The following is a 12,960-nucleotide window of genomic DNA, read 5'->3' as shown; positions in this document are numbered from 1 at the left end:
CATGAGCAACATGTGCACACACACACACACACACACCGGGCGCAGAACCAAAAGCACGGCGAATCCCGCTCGGATTTCGACATGTCTCTCTCAGGATGTTTAGTGTCCAGCGTGATTAGTGGTGAACACAGAACGTACTCCGCGGGGTCACGCGACACAGGAATATGCAGCGAGAATGGATGCGCGGCGCTCACAAGTTACTCTACAACACTGCTGCACATTCCCTGGCCTGTTGCCAGCTCCTTTTCTGTTACAATTACCGAAATTCCCGGCCTCCAGAGCGCACCTGGTTTTAAGCCTCACCCAGTGCATTTGTAAAGGAAATACCATTTGGTACATACATACGCCCCAGCTGTGTAAAAGCCGCAAGTGCCCACATTGAAACCCACAAAGAAACACGAGATATTTACAAAGAAAGATGCTAAAGAGAGAGTTTAACGCTAGCGCCGGCACGCAAATGCTAACACTAGCGCCGCAGTAACGATAGCGCCGTGCTAACACTAGCGCCGCACGAACAGTTCAAAAAAACATCCCGATAAAAATCACTGAGACACACAATAACACGCTCGCGCAGCGCTAACAGGGCCGGACCGGTAAAAGTCACTTCCTCGGCACATATATCCCATCGTTCTCACGCTTACCTTTTCCGCCCGAGTGCCCCCTTGCGGCCGTTAGGGGGAAAAAAATGCACAAATTAGCCACGTTACCGCATAAACCGCAGGGTTGAAAGCGTGTGAAAAAAGTCGCAGCTTATACGCCGGAAATGACGGTACATGCAACCACGTCTTCCAAAGCGCTACCCGCACCGACATACTCACTGTGACATGACACAAACACACAACAGACCCATGTACTTTTCAGCTGCACATGTATTTGTCGCTGCTTTTTCTGGTATGTGCCACAACAGGATACAAAGCAAGCTCAATCTTTGGAGCTCACAAGCTTCTTTTGGCTGTCTGATGTATTGCATGCATAGCACACTGACTCATTTCTTTGTTTTAGGGTGTGTGCTGCTTGTTGTGTAGCTGTTTTGTTGTCAGACACTTACTATTTAATTTCTAATTTGCTATTCATAGTTGATTACTCTCTGCTGTAATGGCGTTCCAGCCACACTTCGGTTAAAAGTATACCGCACTAACTAAACACCTATTTTGGTGTACCGCAACACTCCATTTCATGGTCGCATAGCGGTTAGCATGGCTTCTCAATCTTCTCCTGTTTGTTCTCTTTTCTTGTTCGTCGTGTCACATGATTAGCTACCCCCTCGTCCTCAATTTAGTGAATAACGATACTTGTTAGAGGCGTTGCTTAATCTCCGCCATGCATTCGAGGATTAGTGACTTAGAGGAGCAACGGCTGAGCAGTATAAAAGGACACTGTTTAGCCACACAAGCTAGCCAGTAGCTAGCAAGAATCTGCTATGGAGGGAGTTAGCTTTGTCAAACTCAAGGCCCGGCCGGGGGCCAGATCTGGCCGCCACATGATTGTCCGTGTCCTGCGAAAGCAAAACATGATGGTTTTGCAGGACAAACATATTCCATGATTTTTGCTCAAATCTGGACCAACATTTCCAGCTGTCGTATCATAAATGATGACATTAAGATACTACAAGCATTTTTGTGTTGCCAAACATCAACAATAGTTGAAAACCCCATTAGCCTTGATTTCTGATTCCAAAACTGGTTCATTTAATGGATAAATATCATGGGTGAATTAAAGATTTTCATGGTTTCACTGTCATAATGGCCCTTTGACAGAAACCGTAACTACAATGTGGGCCGCGATAAAACTGAGTTTGACACCACTGGCTTAGAGCCTAGTATTTAGTACGAGTACGACCGCTCCGTGGTCAGACATGCTTGAATTTTCATAATTAGGCTGATGCAATTACATAATCAAAACGCTTTATCGCAGTGAGTCAGTTGAGTCCAAATCTATGCCGTAGGCTATATAAATATATATATATATATATATATATATATATATATATATATATATATATACACACCGCTGATGTAGCATGCACAACCGACCACAGTATTGGTTGCCCCTGCACCAAAATAAGGTCCAATAACCGTGCTGTTCTAAAAATTCTGTCTTTCCAAAGATAGCAACGTTCATTTCGGAGTATTGGCATAACACAACGCCGCCAGATAATCTGAAAGTAATCTTTGGCATGCTGGTGTAGGGCTGCGCCGCGGTGTAAAGATGTCAAATATTTCATCACATCAGAGGTGCTGCTAGCCACAAGCTAAAGCTGACTTCGCCAGCTGGACATCTGCGACCCATGAAACAACCTGACAAGCCCGGCAAGTAAGCTTTGTGCATGTTTCAAAATAATGTTAAGCGTGGGGCAAAGGATAATTTTTGTATAACCGTATAAAAATGATCAAATTGCAAAAAAAAAAACAAGTATTTTCTTTTGTGAATTTTGCAGTCCCCAACAAAGAAGGATGTAAAAGATATTGCCGGTATATTTCATTACGAGCGAATGTGAGCTTTTTTCACTGAAGTGGCTTCAAACGCGGGCCTTTAAGTGTTCACTTTGGCTTCATTAAACCTGCAGATGTGCCAATATATCCGCAGCCCTCTTTTCTCTGACTTTTGGGCAGAGATCTAGTCCAGAATGTTGCATTTCTTTTTCATTTTAATTACGAACATACATTTTGTTCTCGGGGGATGAAAGCTTTCTGTAAAGAAACGTGATCAAATCCGCTAATGAAAGGACACAGCATTGATGTACTTTCGTTTCGTCATAGTTGCCCAATCCTAATGTCCATTCCAATTTTGAAAAAAAAAAAAAAAAAAAAAAAAGGAAATGGCATCTACATGGAATGGAATTAGATCAATCCAAAAGAACATCCATCATTAATATCACAAGCCGGGTTGCCATTTAAATAGGACAGCAGATATTTTGCGAGAGGGGACGCGACTGACATATTTTGTGATGTGGCAACTGGAAAGTTTGCACAATTTTGAACTAAATCGGATCCTTGATGACACGCGTTTACAGTGCTAGCATTTAGGGATGGTTAGGTTGGAGAAAAGCAGCACAATCCAGGATTGACATGACAATTTTTGCCAAAAGGCTGGTACACGTTCACTGAAAGCTGTTTTTTCTCTCTGCTTAATCTCATTTATTTAGTTATGTATTTATTTTGGCCAGCTCGTCTCCAATGGGAAAATGGCGTAATTTATGCTTCGTGATTTGAAGTTTTCGCCTCCCGTTTTCAAAACTGTACACCGTATCCATGTGACGCTCTTTGTCGTGCTCTTTGCTCCTTTGTGCAAATGCGCGCGTGTATTTTGGACACGTGCTTGTGTGCGGACTATCTGAAAATGTCCTAATGCCGGAGGCGAACTGGCACACGGCCAACGGGGGAGAACCATCTCCAGTTTGTTGACAGTGCACTTAAACCCGTGATTGTGGATACGTTTAAGCACATTTGTGTGCGTGTGTGTATCGGTGCAGGTTAGGCTAACCCTAACCCTAGATCATGAATTTGTAAATCATTCCAAAGTGTTGTATCTGCAAATGGAAGATAAACTACATGCTTTATTCTGTTGTCTTTTGCCGTACGCGTGTTGGGCTGGGTGTGCTAATACAGTACTTTTCTCTATACAGCACAATACATTAGAGTATGTTGTAGCTGCCCAGAGACTCCGAGACAATCGTATACAAACAGAAAGGGATGACATCCATCATAAATGTTTTATAAAGCTCTCGGGACTCTGGAGGATTCATCCAGAGGGAGAAAATCAAACCATTCCAGCCACTCCCTCCTATTCTTCAGCTCCATTCTTTTATTGGTTTTAACACACACAGACATGGAGCAGAAGGAACATTTATAAAGGGCAAACATGGAATCTTCAGCGTCGCTAGCTGCCATTTCATTAGACAAACCCATTAACCCCGCTACGCTCTCATGCGGACCTTTGTCTTGCCTCTCTCGTTCCTTATCACAGCAAAGATCTGATTATCTCCATGAATTTACTCAATGGGAAACGTATTTAGCCTCATTCTTATTTCACTCGTCCGCTGCTTTGGATGTTTATATTCATTGACGGCAGTCCAACCCTAGCCTGCCGCCACGTTAATATTCGTCAAGAACATTTTTGAACGGCTAGCGATCAATGAGGCCCTCACCCAGCTTGCCTGTGAAATTTAGGTTAGTGAATCACTGTCTTCTTCTTCTTCTTCTTCTCTTCCTCCTTTCGGCTTGTCCCGTTACGGGTCGCCACAGCGTGTCATCTTTTTGCATCTAAGCCTATCTCGTGCATCTTCTTCTCTAACACCCACTGTCTTCATTTCCTCCCTCAACCTTTTCTTTGGTCTTGCTCTCGTTCTTTTCCGTGGCAGCTCCATCCTCAGCACCCTTCTGTCAAAATACTCACTCTCTAGCCTCTGGACATGTCCAAACCATCGAAGTCTGCTCTCTCGAATCTTGTCTCGAAAACATCCAACTTTGGCTGTCTCTCTACCGAGCTCATTTCTAATCCTATCCAACCTGCTCACTCCGAGCGAGAACCTGAGCATCTTCATTTCTGCCACCTCCAGTTCTGCTTCCTGTTGTCTCTTCAGCGCCACCATCTGTAATCCGTACATCATGGCCAGCCTCACCACTATTTTATAGACTTTGCCCTTCATCCTACTGGAGACTCTTCTGTCACATAGAACACCAGACACCTTCCGCCAGCTGTTCCACCATGCTTGGACCCATTTCTTCACTTCCTTACCACACTCACCATTGTTCTGTCCTTTCCACTGCGTGCCTCCATCTTTCTAATTGTTCCTCCACCTATTCCCTGCTTTCACTGCAGATCACAATATCATCTGCAAACATCATGGTCCAAGGGGATTCCAGTCTAACCTCATCTGTTTATCCATTACTACCGCAAACAGGAAGGGGCTCAGAGCGGATCCCTGATGCAGTCCCAACTCCACGTTAAATTATTCTGTCACGCCTACGGCACATCTCACCGCTGTTCTGCTGCCCTCATACATGTCCTGTACTATTCTAACCTATTTCTCCGCCACGCCAGACTTGCGCATGCAGTACCACAGTTCCTCTCTTGGTACTCTGTCATAGGCTTCCTCTAAGTCGACAAAGACGCAATGTAGCTCCTTCTGACGTTGAGTAGAAGATGAAGATTGGGCAGTGATTCTCATTTTGTGATATTGATTACAGGGGACGAAATGCCAATCCCACGGTGGAAGTCAGCCAAGTTTAGGGAACTGACACTCAAACAGAGTTTGTACTGTACATGTATGATATAGAGGAAGCAGAGTGCTATATGTCACGGTATGTAACAGAAATGGTCTATCACGATCACGCAGTTGATGAAAGAAATGACAAACGTCATGTAAAAAAGCCATCGATGGTCAGGCCATGTGGTGAGTCAGCATCACCTGTAAGTATTTTTTCCCCATCTAAGGCCTTTCTAAGTTTTGTTTTTGTTGTCTTATTGTTTGGGGTGTCATAATGCAAACCATGTTTGTGGAAAAAAAAAAAATTTTGCTTGACATGCTTGTTTTCTCTGCTTTCCGGTCAGAAACCAAGGTTTTTGTGTCATTATCGCTGCTTTAGTTTAGATTACCTCTGTAAAAGTTTCGTTTCATGCTTTCTTCTTTTGTTGTGACCCACGTTCTTGAGCTGCTTGTGAGAGCTACCTGACCACGTGTTCTCGTCAAACCTGTCCCGGGCGTCTCAGCTCAGTCCAGCCACACGTCTCGTCTAGGTGTGCCTGATTTTGTCATCAGTTTACTTGTATTCAGTTCCCTGGGTTGTTTCAATCTGTCCTTTGATGTTTCTGTCTTAGTCACATCGATCTAAACACATTTCATGTTTTGGTGAGATACTCTGCTGTTACCTTGAATCTTGCTTTTCTAGACTTCCATAATTCAGGAATTTGTTTCGATAACTTACTTGCTTTTTTTTTCCATTTAAGAAATTAAATACCATTTTGAGACTCCTGCATTCCTGCTTTGCCTCTCTTGGGTCTTTCATGCCACGAAAACCCGCAGATTGTGACAGTTTTGGGTGAGACCAACCCATGTTCAACTGCTAATTACTGAAGAATGAAAAGCGCTAGAAGCAACCTATTTTTTTTTCTCGTGGAAAAAAAAAGACTACATTTTCCTGTCACAGAACAATATTTCGAAGGTCTTAAAAGGTCTGTCATAATGGTCTGGCTGACAGTAAGTCAATATGTCAAACTGTCATGGCTGACAATATTGGGAACTCTGCTTTGAAAACAGCCTGAGGTCAGTTATGAGAGTGAACGAGTCCTCCCTCCCTCAGCCCACATTCAACTGACCTGGATGACTGTCACCGTTGTCAAACTCAACCAAAACAAAACAAAAAAAAACAACAAAAAAAAGAGAGAAAAATCGCAAGTTGTGGTCGTGGCTCCCAAAATCCTGCGTCAGTAGGTGGGGGATTTCATCCTTTACTGTATGTTGCTGGTTCTTCCCCATCCCTTGAAGTCGGCAATCTAGGGGTCATCCTAGTTTCCACCCTTTCATTTGAATCCCACAAAAGATATATATATATATATATATACACTGTATATATCTCCCAACTCTGGCCTTCACTGTCTGACCCTGTCTCTACCCAGGGGAACCCTCTTCTCAGGGAAATTCAGCAGGACGCAAACATTGGACAGTTTCAAATCTACACTTCATCACCCGGTTTTGATCCAGTGTTGATTGTGCTTTTGTCGTGTGCTTGTTGTGATTGCCTGTTGTTTATTTCAAGTATCCTTGGGTTTCATGGCATTTTATAAGATGGTTATTATTATGATGATCATTATTACAAAGTAATACATTGTTACTTGAGACTTCTTCTTTTCCTTTCGGCTTGTCCCGTTAGGGGTCGCCACAGCGTGTCATCTTTTTCCATCTAAGCCGATCTCGTGCGTCTTCCTCTCTAACACCCACTACTGTCCTCATGTCCTCCCTCACAACACCCATCAACATTTCCTTTGGTCTTCCTCTCTCTTGCTCTTTTGCCTGGCAGCTCCATCCTCAGCAACCCTCTCCCAATATACTCACTCTCTCGCATCTGGACATGTCCAAACCATCCAAGTCTGCTCTCTCTAACTTTGTCTCCAAAACATCCAACTTAGGCTGTCGCTCTAATGAGCTCATTTCTAATCCTATCCAACCTGCTCACTCCGAGCGAGAACCTCAACATCTTCATTTCTGCCACCTCCAGTTCAGCTTCCTGTTGTCTCTTCAGTGCCACCATCTCTAATCCGTACATCATGGCCGGCCTCACCACTGTTTTATAAACTTTGCCCTTCATCCGAGCGGAGACTCTTCTGTCACATAGAACACCAGACACCTTTTGCCAGCTGTCCCAACTCGCTTGGACCCGTTTCTTCACTTCTTTACCACACTCTCCATTGGTCTGTATTGTTGACCACAAGTATTTGAAGTCATCCACCCTCGCTATCTCTTCTCCGTGGAGCTTCACTCCTCCTCTTCCTCCGCCCTTCACATTCATGAACATATATTCTGTGTATACATTGTTACTTGACACACAGCATGATTTATTTCTACAGTAGTACACCGGTACCTGCCACCTCTTCCCATGAGGATACTGAATGGTCCGTTTTTAGAAGCCCAAAGCTATGACTGATGGCTTTGCAGGACAGCATAGTCTGATTATTTTGAAGGGAACGGTTTTGCAAGGGTAGAAAATGGGTTAGCTATAGTTGAGAAAGATGAGACAGATGGATTGGCTTCTACAAAGTTGTGTGTGTGTGGTGTGTGTGTGTGTGTGGTGTGTGTGGTGTGTGTGGTGTGTGGTGTGTGTGTGTGTGTGTGTGTGTGTTTTGGAGAGGGAGGTGGGGGGTCTCAGAGCTCAGCGTAGTATGCAGCAGAACATGTGTGACACAAAACAAACCTTTACACGCAGAGAAACAGAAGAGATTATGAATAATTACAATCGGCAATCCTTCATCGACATCAAAACAAGATGGTAAAAAAATGTAATCCCATTCATGAATAAGCATGTTTAATAAACGTTAGATTTAGTTCGACAGCGCAGCCGGATACCGAAATGGCAAATGTTTGGACGAGTAAAAGGATAACGGCAAGTTATTCCTTTCGTTCGGCTTTTAAAGTGTTAGTTGCGTCATGTTGCGGCATAAACAATGACAAGAATGGAATCGCGTCGTCATGCTTACAGTGGGGCATCCCACAGGTATGATGAGTTGGCTAGAAAATTTTATATATTTAACTGTTTTCTTTTGTAACATTGGGTCCTATATATATATATATATATATATATATATATATATATATATATATATGGGACCCAATGTTACAAAAGAAAACAGTTAAAATTCCATTTTTTGAGACAACAACCATTACAAGGAAGCAATCAATACTTTTCTATTCCTCAGACATGGCCAGACTTAACTTTTCCTTCTCCCGCGGCCTGAGCTCATTAAATCACAGAAGCGCTTTGAAGGACAATAATAGCCTTGAATGGACAAAAGTGTGATGGAAACAGGCGATCGATAATAGATTTTCCCGATCAATCCACGGCAAAATGACTGCCTGTAGGTGACGTCAATACTTTGTTCCTTCAAAAAGGCTTACCTTTTTTTGATTTGATCTTTGTTGTTGCGTAACAGAGCTTAGATTCTTCCCGTGTAGTAGCGGTGGGAGTTTGTAAGACGTTTGGCGAATAGGGAGATGCACGCTGTCCTGTTGTCGTGTTACCACAACAGGTGTTCACTGTACATAGCTGATGAAGTGCTTTCTATTCCAACTTCATACCCTGTGGTGGAAACACATCAGGGATTGTAAAAAAAATTGAACTGTGCCACTTAAAGGTCAAGTGTCATCCCTATAAACATTCTAAAATAGATATTGAAATGAAAAATACATATAAGATTATTCACTTCAACTGCTTCAAGTGTATGAGTCATCCATGCGCAAAGTTGCGGAAGTCTCATTCGACATCCAAGTGGTCGCCATATTGGCTGCATCTACTGTCCGTGATGTCACCCCGGACATTAAAAACACGCTGTGGCCCCTACAGTAGGACACGCCCCTTCAGACACGGAAGCTCTTTTCGAAGAAAACATCTCACAACCGAGTGAAGTGTCCGGGCCAATATTACCCTATTGTTTGGAGCCATATTTAGATGACATGCGGATCACGGCCAAACCACCTCGCGGCGGTGATAAACACCCACTTGCGCGGCGGACATGAGCCGCCGCGGCGAGGAGCCATCCCGACCAACAAGCCCAGTGGCAGGCTCGGCCTTGTCAACAAGGCCGCGGCTGGCTCAGCCTTGTCGACAAGGCCAGTAACGATCCACAAGAACTGCGGAGGCCGTCCTTCAGCGGCTGCTGCATGGAAGGCTTCCAATGCGCACATCGACACATTTAGCAACCCTGATTTATGGATTACAGCCCCCCCAACTATTGTTTTTTTTTTTTTTTTGTAGCTGTACACACACCTTCCTGTCATTTGGAACCCACAAAGCTCTGGTCCTTTGCACCCCCGCAATCCATTTTTCAGGACGAACCGGCTCTCTTGCAAACTTATGAAGGGTAATTCCATCCTCCCGAGTGTTCAAGCAATGTTCAGCAACGCAACGAGCCAGCATTTTGGCTAACACGAAGGAACAACGAGCTACCTTCCCGGAGGTCAAACTAATAGAAACAAACGAGTCCACTTGAGGGCGGTCCTGCCATGTACGTCACTTCCCGCTTCTTCTCGAAAACAAATCCCTCGAGACGATTTTCAGGGCGGGAGTTACAAAAAGCTCTATACGTCAAAATCATGTTGTGTGGTGAAAAAACGCATTGCTCCATGTCGGCTGCCATTTTTTCTTTAATAACATACTAAAAATCAGGCGTTTCATGACAGTGGCACTTTAAGAGGATCTTGGCTTTGTCATGACTTGTCTATCTGTCTGTATCCTTTTACCATCAAGGAGTAAAAATTTGGTCAAATTCAGTCGGGTTTGTATGGAAAAGGATCCCAAAATACACAACCCAACCACTTCATTGGTGTAGCAGATGCAGTAGCGCTGCATGCTTTTCTACTGCACGGTGGAGCTAGACATGCGGCTAGCCGTTGCTCAGCGACGTCAACTTCCGCGTTCCGCATCACGTTTCTCTATTTCCTAGTGAAGTGCCCACCGTACTGCTGCTAGTCATTGGATCCTCCAAGACATGCAGACATAGGATGTGGGTTTAACAATTTGAACAATTCTTAGAGACCAGAAAGTGAACATTATCAAGTGAAATCCCTCCAGGTCAGTTCCTAAGGTGGATGACAGGTTGTAGGTTTGTGTGATGGACAACAGATTAGTTCATTTTGTTGTTGTTTTCCGATAGACTCCCGGCAAACAAAGTACAACCCAAGTTGACGCATCAAAGTCTCCCGTGGCGCCTTGTTATCCTGGCGGGTCGGACGGCCCCGCCCAAGTCACATTAGCTTCACGCCAGCCGAGTGTGCCAAATCTACATGTGGCTCGAGATGCGGTGATTGACAGCGGAGATCATTAAATCGGGAAGCAAAACAATCGTCTCAGCCCGAATATGAATCACGCACAGCAACTTGGATGTGTGAATGTAGAGACGGGACTCTCGGGAGAGGAGGACTTGGTCTGTTTGTTTGACGTCAGCGCTCTCCTTTTCTGGCAGAAGGGATTGAAATGGAAAGACGGAGGGGTTCGGATAATGGACTGTCACACAGCGGCACAGCGCGTTGTCCGCCCTTCCCCTCAGACAGCCACTCCTGCGAGTGCTTCACGTTCCCCTCTTTTCAACCCCGAGGAGATGCTGGCCCCTGTCCAAGCATCACTGAGCACATGTGAGTGTGTGTGAATAGGTGCGCTTTTATTTGTGCGTGCATTTTGTGTGGGAATGTAGGAGGTACTTCTTCGCTAAGAGCCAGGCTTATTAACATCCTACGGTCTAAGTGCTCTCTCTCCTCTTGCTATTGCCCCCCCCCCCCCCCACACACACACACCGCTCTCCTCCATACAAAACATCTCGCTGGTCTTCTAATCATTGCCGAGAGGAAAAAAAAAAAACGGGCGATGGGGCACGAGAAAGAGGAATTGGAGCAAAGTCCGCAAACGAAACGGAATACCAGGAAGAACCAGAGATGAGCCCCCCCCCCCGCTGTCTCCCAGCAGCTGACTGCGCTCGATGCTGAGAGCAATCAATACACTCAAGTCAGAGCATCACCTCGGCTCGTCCCCCGTGACCTGCAAACTTTTTAGTTACACACAAAAAAAAAAAGAAAAAAACTCGGCAATAAAAACGATAACAATACTGCCAAACACACTTGATGACATCTATTTCAATACTCCCCGTAAAAGATCACACGTGGACAGACGTGGCTGTCTGCAACTGCTTCCTTTTTGTAAAAGTGCGGTTTAAGAGAGTTCCCCGGTGTTTTTGGTTAAAAGTGACAGTTTTGTCACACACACACACACACTCGCTGGAAGTGACGAACACTAACTGCCTGTGAAAGCGCTCACAAAGAGCCAGAGAATGTCTGCGGTTGCCATCCTGCTTAGGTGAGATGTTATTCTACCAGTTCTGCTTCCTCCAGTGTCATCATCATCATCATCATCATCATCATCATTCCACGGACATGAGTGTGTTAAGGTGGTTGTGTAATGACACACCTGGGATGAGGGATAAAGAGACCCGTCGCTCCCGTCTGAGCGATCGGAGGGCACGGAAAACACAACCGGTTTACGCACATCGGGGCACTAGAAAGGGGAAACGGGCCTCTTCCATCTCGTTGAAATACAGTCCAGGCAAAGCCGCGTTTTTGGGTCGCCCCGGCTCGACGATCCTTTCAATGTGTATCCTGTTTTCACACTTTTTCCTTTCACCGCCGTCTTTATCTTGCCCTCCATACCGTGCATTGTGGAGGGCATGGGTGGCCGCGTGCCATTTTTGCCCTCTGGGAGCTTTTTGAAGCCTTGACATTTGGCATGGTCGGTGCGCGTACAAGAAACAACGGCGTATACATTCTCCGGCAAACAGAGAACCGTTCTGACGGCACCAATCTGAAAGGAGCACATCAATGTAAGCAGGCCCCCAAGGACCGTGGACTACCCCCCTTGAATGAGGGGTGCTATTTGATTTAATCCCGACGACGTCGTGCCCACAAAGATCTCGGAGGCATTACGCAGGGCCAGAGTTTGCAGTGCGGCAACGCAGAGCGCTAACAACCCCACTGGGAATGCCAAAGGTTTACATTTTCCCATGATAGCAACCAATCTCACGGGACTGAGTGCAAGCGAGCAAGGAATCCGTCCCTTTTCAGTGTCTGATGAAAGGAGAGCTGTGAAATTGTCAGAAATTTTGCTGTGTGTAAACAGGAGATTGGGGGAGGGGGGAGGGGGGGGGAACCCTGCCGGGACCAGACTAAACTGCTTCCCAGGACTCTTTCGCTACTCCGCTCTTCTTCCGTCTCGGACCCTCCTCTATTTATCACTGCCCACCCCTGTCTCAAATTAATTTCCTCCTTCCCTATGTACAAGTCCCACACTGTGAGGACACACTGACCCGCTGCGAGGACATTTTAGCACATAGCATTCTTTTTTTTATGATTGTCAGATGAATTCTGTATCATACTTACTAAAAAAAAAAAAAAAATAAGGAACTGCTCTCCAAAGTACAGATTGTGACGCATAAAGATTGAAACAAACACCTGAAAGAAAACAGATCTTCAAAACAGACATTCCCCATAATGTCCCCAAATTTGATTTGGCGTGAGCGTGAAATACGAGGGTCGCTCGCCCCAATTAGATTCATCCGCCGCTGTAAGCGAGCGTGACCACATAGGACTTTTCCTAAACATTTCAGCGGTTGCTAAGGGATAGCCTCAGCTCTTGTGAGCACGCCGGCTGAATGGGGAGGGGGTAACTAATGTCCTCACCCAGTGACCGCACTCTCAACAGACTG

The 12,960-nt window shown here is 45.2% G+C and overlaps 1 long non-coding RNA gene across 1 annotated transcript in view; it reads right to left on the bottom strand.

The window, feature by feature from the left end:
* The window catches only part of LOC133497692 (uncharacterized), a 184,612-nt gene that overhangs the window by 28,973 nt on the left and 142,679 nt on the right, over positions 1-12,960 (bottom strand). The window contains exon 4 of the long non-coding RNA XR_009794086.1: positions 8,612-8,792. This is a non-coding gene — a long non-coding RNA (uncharacterized LOC133497692). The remainder of the gene's footprint in view (positions 1-8,611; positions 8,793-12,960) is intronic.

This window comes from Syngnathoides biaculeatus, chromosome 3, assembly GCF_019802595.1.
Source record: "Syngnathoides biaculeatus isolate LvHL_M chromosome 3, ASM1980259v1, whole genome shotgun sequence".
Taxonomy (NCBI): domain Eukaryota; kingdom Metazoa; phylum Chordata; class Actinopteri; order Syngnathiformes; family Syngnathidae; genus Syngnathoides; species Syngnathoides biaculeatus.
The sequence above is the reverse complement of the archived record's forward strand: the minus strand, read 5'-3'. Positions and strand labels throughout refer to the sequence as shown.